This window comes from Lepeophtheirus salmonis, chromosome 5, assembly GCF_016086655.4.
Source record: "Lepeophtheirus salmonis chromosome 5, UVic_Lsal_1.4, whole genome shotgun sequence".
Lineage (NCBI taxonomy): Eukaryota > Metazoa > Arthropoda > Copepoda > Siphonostomatoida > Caligidae > Lepeophtheirus > Lepeophtheirus salmonis.
Genome location: NC_052135.2, coordinates 9,493,610 through 9,505,589, shown reverse-complemented (window position 1 = coordinate 9,505,589; position 11,980 = coordinate 9,493,610). Strand labels below are relative to the sequence as shown.

At 29.3% G+C, this 11,980-nt stretch overlaps 1 long non-coding RNA gene across 1 annotated transcript; it reads right to left on the bottom strand.

The window, feature by feature from the left end:
• Positions 1-9,355: 9,355 nt before the first annotated feature.
• LOC121118028 (uncharacterized) lies at positions 9,356-10,130 on the bottom strand. Its single transcript, XR_005864309.2, has 3 exons — positions 9,964-10,130; positions 9,559-9,908; positions 9,356-9,494 (listed from the first exon to the last, which is right to left on the bottom strand). It is a non-coding gene; the product is annotated as an uncharacterized lncRNA (long non-coding RNA).
• Between the last annotated feature and the right edge of the window lie 1,850 nt (positions 10,131-11,980).

The following is an 11,980-nucleotide window of genomic DNA, read 5'->3' as shown; positions in this document are numbered from 1 at the left end:
ATATGAGTGCTTGTTTTCAATTTGGAGGCCTTTCTTTTATTTCAGATGTCTTTTTTTATAAATAATATTTTTCCTAAACATCCTTCTTTAATTAATGGTATGAATATTTTTGAATGACCTTTTTAGAAAAGGTCAATTATTTTATGGTGTTTTTTTTATAAACAAAAAAAGTTTCATCTTCTCTGTATATATATATATATCTATGGTGATGCAAATCGTTTGTATTATTTAGCTGGCCCGCATTTTTGGAATTGGTAATCTGAAGAATGAATTTTCTATTCCTCAGATGCTCTTATTATTATTTAACTCCTCAGAAGTGAACTTATTTTCCTACTACATTTATTTTATTCAAAACCTGATTGAACATTCGTGTGTGCTAAGAAAAGACGGAAAGTAACCTGGATTTTTTTATTTTTTTTGCAAGAGTGGGAGGAGAAGGGAGGTTGCAAGACATATGGTATTTCTGAATGTGAATACAAATATTAATATCAGCTGCCAATTATTTGATTATGAAGGGAGAAAATGAATTACTTCTATAAAGGGGAGAACTGCCTTCACTTGAAACAACATAAGTGGAGGGAAAATTTATAAAGATATTTAAATTAATATGTATTTTTTTATGATTATGAATTATCAAATCAAGTTACACCAAAGATAGGTGGGAATTCTTCTTTCGGAGGGAGATGTTAACCCACCCACGAATAGTGCTATGTCAGTCCTAATCAGTTCTTGGGACTTTGAAATGCATCGGACCGAGACGGGAACCAGGGTCTTCCGTCCTAAATAACCCACTACCTGTTACATATTGAACAAAAAATCCAAAAGACTATACGCATCAACAGTTTTTCCTTTTTCAATTGGCAAACTTGCTTTTTTATTTACACACAATCTTTCTTTAAAAGTTACCTATTCATATAAGTATACCCATTAAATAATTTTGCTATCAGTCAGTTTTGGTTTGCAAGTATTTTGGTCTATAAGCCATTACCTGACACAAATGTGCCTGTTATCCAAGGTACAAATACAATTGTTTTGAAATAAACATTTTATAAATCCAAACGGAAAATTCATTCATATTGTCCTATGTCAAATTGCAAAAATCAACTCAATCCTTTGAATGCATTAATTTAGAAAGCTAACTATGTTACAATATTGCAAGATATCATTTTGATGACTATTTTTTGGAAATAATTATGTTCGATATGAAGTATTTTATTGCTAGTTTGGGAACTTAATTAATTTTAAAATTTAGTCATATTTTGTTAAGCTATTTTTCATAAGCTCTTTAAAAATACTAATTTAACGAAGGGCACTGTTAGTACATCACCCAAAACAATTTTGGAATAGGCTAAATCACACAATGATTGAACTGTATAATACATTAAACATAAAAATACACTTTCAGTTTATAAATTTTATTTTAGATTGAATTATATCCAATTTGATTTGGTTTTGTAGGAATTTTTATTTTGATATTCAAAATCTTAAAGTATAATAACTCTTCAAATAAACTACAATATAATATATATATCTATATGATTTAAAATAAATAAAAACAATTATATGAGCAACATAATATTAAACACTTAAAAAAAGTATCGATGATTATGAATATAGTGATAAGTTGTCATACAGAGATTGGCTATACCCTAATAATTTTTTCTACCATGAAGGTGATACCCAAGGTATATAATATTAATATAATATGCCACAGTGACTTATTCGTAGATGTGTGTAAAACATGTGCTAGAAAGCAGGAACTGATAGTTGGTAATCTGAACATTATGAGTTTTTAATATCCAAAGCCTTTGACATTATTATTTAATTCTTAAAGAAATAACATCTAAGAATAAAGTAATAACGAGTGCGTGTGCTCATGAAAGACAAAGAGACACGACATAATTCGAATGGAAAAAGTGATATTTACATACTTAATTGTCATTAGAGATGATGGATTATACATATTGGAAAAAACTCATGGTAGGAGAAACCAGCATAACATCAGATTAGGCAAGAGCAGTGATGTCCTCTTCGTTATGGGCTAAGATCTATCACTAGAAGTATTGTTTAGATGTGGTGTGCAAATCACTGAAAGGATTTGAGGAGGTACTCAAAGGTCGGATCGTACGAGAGCACGAGGAAATAAGATATGTAAGGGAGGAAAAATGTTTATTAGGACTCATAAATTAATTAATCCAATCAATTAAGGCGAACTTTCCTAGATACAAAGTAATTGCTGCTAGAAGGAGAAGACCCTTCTGCATTTAAAATAACATAAGTGCCTTAAAATATCTTAATTTATATTTAAATTAAGATATATTTATGCAATGATACAATTAAATCATTATGCATCACAGATATGGGAAAACTCTTCTATTCGAGGGGTATGTTAACACCCCATGACTTATTAAATAATGAACAAATAAGAAAAAAAAAAAACGCGCACATCAACTATTTTTCCTTTTCTAATCGATATACTTAGTTTTTTCTCTACACGGATCCCTTCCTTAATGATGCATAGTTATTTGTGCTAACGTCATAAATATTCTCCAATGAACTTTTGTGAATATTGTCGCTATATTGTGACTGGCCTTGAAAGACTCTCCATTGAAGGACTTTGTTCCGTACTCCTCGAGGATAATTTTGACCATATTTGCCATCGATATTAAAAGTAAAGAATTTAGTAATACGACATGAGCGTTGTTTACTTATAAATTTTTGTAAACAATGCAAGAGAGAGAGGCGCCATCTTGAGGGGAAATAATACATATCCCTGAATGACAATACTATTAAATATACACTAATATGGATGTCTGTTAACTCTCCTTGGCAATCAAAAACTAGTTTAAGCAGAGACCTACAGACGGTCACACCTTCTTGGAAATAATAGTTTTTTTATTTTGCATATGCCAGGGGCGTCCGTAAAAGGTGGGCTGGAAGGATTTTAGCCTTCATAAAATAAGGAATTTTTGCTTTATACTATAATATATTTTGGTGAGTTTGATAAAAATTTACGCGAAAGTATGGGTACAAATTTTTCTTTGAAAGATTTATTTTCTCAAGAAAGAAGTTACTTCCTGCAAATTATGGAGGAGAGCAAAAAATTTAATATATGAAGAGGATTTTTGAAATTTTTTGAGAACAGCTATGGATTTTTGTAATTTTTTGAGAACAGCTATGGATTTTTGAAATTTTCTCCCGATAAATTTAATTTTCAAAAAAAATAAAATAATAATAATCTGTGAATAGCTTTGCATTGTAATCTAGGAAACTTTATATTTTAAATTTGTTTTCCAAAAATTTAATTTTTGAGAAAAGCTATGGATTTTTGAAATTTTTGATCTTTTTTAATAATCCAAAAACCAAGGTTCCTCTAAAATATAATCATGCTGACGCTCCTGCATGCCCTAATTGATCTGAAAAAGATAATTATAAGTATTTATATTTATTACTTTTGAAAATAAGGGTGTAACAATTTCAAATATCTACATTAAATACTTGAAAATATTTAAAATTTATTTTATATTTCTTTAAATGATACATAAATAATATTTACATTTTAGAATAAACAAAGAAAATTAATTTATTACCTTATGTAAAAAAAAAAAAAAAAAATGCTTTGTTGCGTTATTATCATGTTTGAAATTATAATTTTTTAATAGGATAATAATCAAGACTCCATCAAAAATCAATTTCTAGTTATATCTAGTTATTTTCTCTTAAATGATAAGATAATAACGTCTATTTATGGCTATTATCTTTACAAAATGACTTCAAAAATCGATTTATCTTTGAAATGTCAATTTTCAAATTTATAAAACTTGAATGTAAAGTAAACTATATTATCATAGACTTGAAAGCATGTTGAATGTTCCTAGACATTCATTTGTGTTATATATATAACAAAAATATATTACACATATATGCACCTAGTAGGGGAGCCGGTTACAACACTTTTTTTGATTAACTTAGAAGAACTCTAAGGTGGTTTGACTTAGACTCCCCAAATTTATACAAAACATACCTACATATGTCTGCTATTTTTTGAACTTATTTAAATATTATACTGGCCAAAAGAATGTTCACAAATTGTATTTGAGTACGTTTTGTAAAATGCCGAACTGTCCCAGAGCCGAGGGATGGTTGTAACAGTTAGAAAAAAATCATTATGGGTTTGACATTAAGAAAATTAGACTAGATAATGTTTTTTGATCAATAAATAATTAGACTTTCCATGGTGTTGCATGATCAGATTTCAATGTATTATAACTAATAGATTTAGATATTACAAGATTTATATTATAAATCACTTATTAGTATTATAGATAGATAAATTTAATAACATAAATATTTTTTGGGTCCTGCTCTGGCTAGAAAAATATGCTTTTGTGTAGTGGGAGTATATAAAATAATAAAGAGTTTGCATTAAACCTCTGTTAGTGTACAAAAATATGATAACACTCTTAGTGAACAGGTAAAAAGAAACCCGAAAATAACACGTATTTAATTAAATAATAAAAACAATTGATTGATTTGAATACTTACGCCATTTAAATTTATATCTTTCCATCCATTTTCCAGTCGTAAATATATTTCAAAATGATAAAATACTAAAATGAATTTAAGCTCTCGAAAAAAAATTAATCCAAGTAATCAAAAAGAAATACAAATGAACAATTTTTAAGGTAAATAGTATAACAAATTAACTCAACTTCGAATTTAAATGGATAAATCAAGATTAAATCAAAAATAAGGCATTATCAAGAAAAATTAAGACTTTGATATGACCACATTTAATATTTCAAGAGCATACTAGGAAGTATTAGTGATAAAATGTAGATTCAAAGGTAACAGAAGCATTTTTATTTATCTGGGGGTGTGTAAAATCCTAGTTCACTAACAGAGGGTTAAACAAAGATTAACTTCTGTCAATTTATAATAAAATCAACTTTCGCTTCCTTTCATCTAAAAGGATGTTACATTTAGGGAATTAGGGCACTTCATTATATGACCATGAGATGTAATTAGAGTCTTCAGTGAGTTGATACAATTTAACTGAATTGAGATAAACATTTGTTCTTTTGCAAAAAAATCTTACTAATTGTTGTAAAAGGTAATTAAAAAGTAACATTGATTCAACTTAAGTGCCATTTTGAGAGTGAAAAATAATATAAGTGTTTCTGAATGTCTGTTGCTATGAAAATAAGTCACTGGGTGCACTATATTTAATGCTCCATGATGTATGTCATATCCCAATACATTATTTTGAATAAAGGGAGTATAATATACTGGAAGCCCTGTAAAAAATGAAATCTCGAAGTGCGTTTAGTTCAACTCATATTAAAAAAAGGAAAAAAAAAGGAAGTACCTTGTAAAAAGTGTGATCGCATTATACTACATAGTCTTAGAAAAATAAGCTTTTGTACTAAAAACTCTTCAGTTTCGTGATTATTTGACACAAGTATGTTTGAGCGATCGTCAAAGATGGACCCTAGGAAAGAGAAAATACGTCATACTTACAGTTTTTCTACGATAAAGGCGGGAAGGTAAACCAGGCGGCTGAATGGTGTTTATACTGTAACAGCCAATGACCTGCAATTTTGGTTTCTTGAATTCTGTTTCAGTTACTTTGATGTCAAAGATATTCAGCCCTATGGAAGGCAATTGTTAAAAATGTGGGGATCATGGAGTTAAAAAGGTTATGAATAATTCCATTGAAATAGAATTCCCCATTGGAGGACTAAGAAAAATATCTTGCGGGATATCACAGAATTATAAACCATATGGAATGTTCACGCAAGAGAAAAGAAAAAAAATGAATTCTGGGTGACACCATAGTATTTTTAATTTTATAATCCCTTCCTTAAACAAAGAAGGAAGAAAAACGATTCAGGAAGATTTGGCTGCTTAGGCATATATATATATATAAATATTTAACCGTTAAAATTTGAATTTTGATTATGGATATTATAGGGAATTGGCAATCCCTCCATCTCACTCAATTAATTCACTCATAATGAATCCTCTCTTAAAAGGTGCCCGGGAATTCCAACTAAGTGTAGGCTTAGACACGTTTTAAGTATTCAAAAGTCTGATCATTATACTCTCTGAGGAAGATTTTCTTTACCAACAAAGTATTCATCTTCTCCTACACAAGAAAGAATTAACCAAATTCTCAATGATATCATAATCTTATAAAAAATGCATCGTCTAAGCTTGAATCTTATCAGCGGAAAAGGTAAATCTTTGTTAGTGAGAAATATGTCTGAATGAACTACTCTAAAAAACAAACGCGTTACAGAAAAAGTTTTTTATGGCTTCGGCATGAATTATATTTATATAGAAATAATCAGAAAATTCATTCAAAAGAAGTTAAAAATTATGTAACCTACAAGAAAAATCATTGTATATAGATTTGGATTCAATCGCTACTACCTACTGTTAGGATCAGCTTGTAGATTCAAAGGGTTTTCGCTCTGTAACTTTATATGGAAAATAGTAGCAAGGCTAAACGACTAGAGCAATGACACCTATGAGGTCTCTATAAACCAAAAAACGTTACGTTTTCTCTAGTAGTCCAAATATATCATGTCATAATGACAGAAAATATTAAATTTATTTTTTCTCAATTTCAAAATGTTAGGTGTGTATTTCAAAGAAAGTTGTTCAATTATAATTGATTACAAAGTGTGTTCAAAACAAAAATGACTTTTTATACTTTGCAGTCAAGGGAAATTTGAAATGCTCGATTTTTTTATTTCTTTATGTTAGTTCACAAAAACATAGATTCACTGTTTCAGCAATATTATATGTTTAGTTTGTTTTTGAGAGGCATAACGGTATTTTCTGTTTTCGGAGAATTTCGGGAATTGAAAACATGGATGAAAGAATTTGTATCAAATTTTATGAAAAAAAAAAAAAAAAAAGAATTTATGTGCTCTAAAACACTTGAAATCTTAACAATGGCGTACAGTGAAACTGTTCTGACTAAAAAAATGTTTACAAGTGGCACAAAATCTTCTGGGAAGATGACAATGACAAGACTTGGTTTGGAAGTCGAAGCATACCCCCAATAGATGAAAACGTTGAAGCAGTGGAGAATATTTTTTTTGAAAGCCGTCGAAAAACTATCAGAGAAGTTACTGAGGATATTGACAGATCGGTTGGCTCGTGCCATAATGTTTTTTTTTGAACGTTTTAGGCATGAAACGAGTGTCAGCGGATTTTATTCCGAATTTTCTTAATTTTTACCAAAAAATTCATTACATTTTTTGGTCAAAAACAACATCAAAATTATGCCTCAGCCACCAAATTCACCAGATTTGGCCCATATGGGTTTTTCTTGTTCCCAAAACTGAATAGACCTATGAAAGGACGTAGATTTGCAAACGATTATTTAGAAAAACTTATTGATGATAAATGGAACAACGTAGCTCAATGGACAACGCGCTTGGTAGAAATTTTGAGCTCAATATGCTTAGGTTTCTTGCCCCGGTCATTTCTATAGAAAGAAATATACATTATGTATATGGACTTACAAGAAGATTCCTTGGTCAGACGGAGTAATTATAATATTTACTTAATCAGTACAACTCCATCTTACCATTAGGACATAGAACGTTTTTTACTTATATTAGTTTGTAAACACATCGCCAATGAGTAGCGCCGCATTGCGGAAAAATAATAAACCTCCTTGAATAAGGATTATGACTACCGGCCAAAGAATACTTGTTACTAGCTCGTGAAAGACTTCAGACGAGTCAGTTGACTCACATGTTGATAAAATTCCCTTAATTTTAATACTTGTTATTATTTGAGACTTGATGAAAGTGATTTTATTAAGTGATAATTAAATTAAAAGTATTCTTTGCTCAAAGTGGTTCTTCCAAAGATGAGTTGGACAAACGAAGAAGTTAATTTCAAAAATCTACTCTTTTCAAGAAATAAGAAAAGTATGAAGTTCTTCTCGCTAGTAGTCCATGAATTATATTTTGTATTTAAATCCATTAAAACTACTCCATCTATTAGTCAATTTTACAAGGTTAGGCAACAAGAAAATTGTTTTTTTTTCTTTGGAAAGAGTTTGTAGATGGGTATGGACTGCCTCTCTTCAAATAAGTTCAATTCTAGGAATCTTTTTCTTTAGTGAGCAAGGACTAACTCACGAAGATAACGAAAAGCTATCATCCTTTTTGATATGGGTCCTTCAAGATAATACGAATATAGTCCATTCATGAATCATTGCATGAAGTTGAGAAAAGGGACCAACACTTCCCTTAATGAAAGTCAATATAATTTTTATTCAGGAATGATTACTTTCTAGCTCCTTTAAATAAAGATAACAACAATAGTCAACATCTATAAATAATTTATCTTTATAAAATATATAGAAATCTAAGCACTAGCAGGTTTAACTGAGCCCTCTGATCTCTTATGCAATGGAAAGAAATAACTATGTTTTAATATTTTGTTGTAATTTTTTCATTTTAATATTTAATACATACATGACGATATGGTCCTTTTAAATATATTTTTGTATTCTGAAATACATTTCAATTTATTTATTTAGTATTGACCTTATAATCGTTTTTATTCAGTTAGGAGTTTAAATGTAGTAATATATTTTTGAATCCATTAGTTGTGGCAAATACTATTTGATTTAAGTTTATTTGGTCCCTTGTTTGAATATTATAATTTGATTGAAAATACGTAAAAAATTGGGATCGCCATACTAAGCATACAATTTCATAATTTAGGAAGATGAAATGCATCAAGAAAGTGATGATGAGGATTACAACAGTTCTTTTAAATATTTGAATTGAAATTGATAAGATCCAAGATCATTTTCGTATTTGGGAATTTTGAACTTAAAAGTCATCTGGTCTGTAGAGGTCTATGATGTTATTGGGCAGGAACATATAAATTTCCTTAAATTGATAATAAATCAAGTTCAACCATGATATGAAGACTTTTCCGACTGATCTACGGTGTATTTTAAATGTAATGCCAATCTCAGGCGATTACTTAAATAAATTGACTTGTTTACAGTCAAATTCACACTAGTCTATAGGATTTGTTATGAATATTTTAAAGATGGATAGATATTCCTCTTAATAAATATGAATAAAGTTATATAAGAAAAAATGTTTTTTACAATTTTTCTTTCACAAAACCACAGATGCTGATATAAATATAGGTTTAGTACCCTTCCGTAAAATATCCCAGGATTTATAATATTTTATTCATCTACCTGATAGATTATTAACAAAGTTTTGGATCGAGAACATAGGCCGAAGGAGTTCTTCTTTGTTACAAGTTGTTGGACATAATGATCCTTTGTAGCAAACGGTATCTGATTGGTTATCTTCGTCTTGTTTTGGAGGTAAAATACTTTCGTTGATGCTCTCAGTCTGTACCTCCTCTACTAGCACATCCAAGTATTGATCAGGAGTTGTTATCATGCTGTTGTCATCGATATTAATTATGTTACCATTCTATAAAAAGGTATGGGTTTATAAATTAAAATCTCTCAGGAAGATTTAAAGAACTTAAACTTACCCAATTTCAATGTTGATCAAACGAAAATTTTCCTCAACCGGATTTTTACTTAATTGTGATCAAGGAAAAAGAGATAAGATTGCATCTCGTTTCGAATGCCCCCGATATGTTTTTCCTCCCACAGAAGCTAAAGTTTGTCTCGGCACTCGGAAATCTTCTGGCTTGAAGTGTTTTTCACATAATACAGAGTATAGTGTTGACCTCCAGATTGAACCATTATCGTCTTCTCGTCTCAGAGCAATCCGCCATTTAAGACATGTACCTTCATTTGAAGGGAATCAAAATGATCCTCCTCTCAAGTACCCAGACGATGGCAATTGGATAAATTATAATAGTAACTATCTTGCAGCCTACAAATATTGAAATTTGTAAATATGTAATATTATTAAAATAGACTAAGAATACACTGGCGTCACTCAAGAGTTGATGTAATCTTAAGCAATTCTAGCCCCCTTAAGCAATCCATACAGATATTAACCCAAGCGACAGTGAGTCTCCCCACAGCGGATAATAATTTTTTAGTTAGCTTGTGCCTTATTAAAGGAATATAAAAAAATGATGATATCAATCGAAAACGATTTTAAAGTTGAGGAAATTGTCAATACTAAAAAAAACAAAAACAAATATGTTACGTCAACATCAAAAAAATAAATCTTTACTATAATTTATTTATCTGTTATTTGAACAAGCCCTTCTGAAGGATAAAACAAAAAATAATCCTTATCTTTATTTTAAAAGGCTTGGTAACGAAAACTAAATAAAGGGACATTTAATGACTGCGTGATTGTTTTTCTCACAATTATGACCCCTTCCTCCTATTTATACTAACATGGCTTGTTCCCCTCCAAAAATAGAGAGGTGGTATGGGTGTTTATATCTCTTAAACAAAAACCTTCTGTTGCTCTCCTATCAAACAATATTAATGTGTCTATAAAATTGGATAGGATGAAGCTTATGTAACTTATAACAAATGGCCGCATCCAGGACTGTGAAAAAAAATCATGAGCATTCCTTATAGTTAGAGTTCCATGGGTACACAGAGATACATTTGATGAATTTTTTTTTATTTACATGAAAAAATTTACCAAATGTGCCCCATCAACATAAAAGTTAACTAGAATGTGTTTTCTCAAAATTGTGTTTGGATTACATTTTTATTTTGTCAGGAATTATCGTTAATTTCTATATACGAATTATTCTTATAACCCCGTGGACACGCTCCAAATTGCATTTAAAGTAGAGAAAAAATATCTTCACAATAAAAGAATGATAGTTTAAATTATAAAGGCCAGATAGGACCAATATAATTCTCTTAAATGAAATACAGGTTCTAAACTATAGTGGCTATCTTAGTTAATCCCACAAATTTTAATACAGAGCCTATGATTGACTCAAATTTGTCTATGAAATATGAAGTTGCATCAACAAATTATGTACAAAAATAAATTTCATTTTCTTAATTTTTTAAACAAGATTGTTTTTTGGTTGAGTCATCAAAAATACAAAATGTACAATCTGAAATAGTAGGTTTGTAGTATTTTTATTTTCAAAAGTTCCGTAACACATCAAATAATATATATTTTCTAATTGAATATACAATTTTCAACACTATTATAGATTTGAAAGTTGAAAAAATACATAATTAATTAATGATTGTGTTATCATGGCAAAACACTTCGACATCGACATCCCTATAACAATTTATCCCTTTCTTTCCTACCAATAAAAAAACATTGATGAGCAGAAATAGGCAGAATGCAAGGGATAACCTCCGTAACTCTCAATGATCAAATCAAAATTTAAATATCCAGTCAAATTCCCATTATTTATGTTTCATTTTACGATCAACTATTGCAATATTAAATCTTTGAATTCTTTATAGATAATTTCGAGATTCGAGAATTATTCAAACTAAAAAAAACAACTCTACATTAATATAGTTGATAATTTTCTTAAATTATTTGGACTCGCCCGAAATATTATTTGAAAAATTCGAGTAAAATCGAGCTTGAATGAGCAAAAATTGTTATATTCGCGTAAAGATGAATTGGGGGTATATTTTTAAACTGTTGTTTTGGATTTATATATAAGAAGGAAAGAAATATAATTGGGTAGTGATGCAACTAAGATGTTAATTACTAGACATGGCAACCTAAATTCATTTCATATAAGCTTTTTAGTAGTTACTGTGATACAACTTTTTGAACTAATTTCCTATAATAATTTTTTTCTAAAATTACCTACATTATTTGATTAATAGTTATTGAATTTTCTCAATTATTTAAAAAATATTTTTCCTTGTTATTATTCTTCCTTGTTTATTGAATAAGTTTAATGTTAGTTATTAATGTTAAGTTATACTTAGTTGAAAAGTAATTCTTGACAACCATTAAAATCCAAAGCTATTGAAAAATTAAATAAC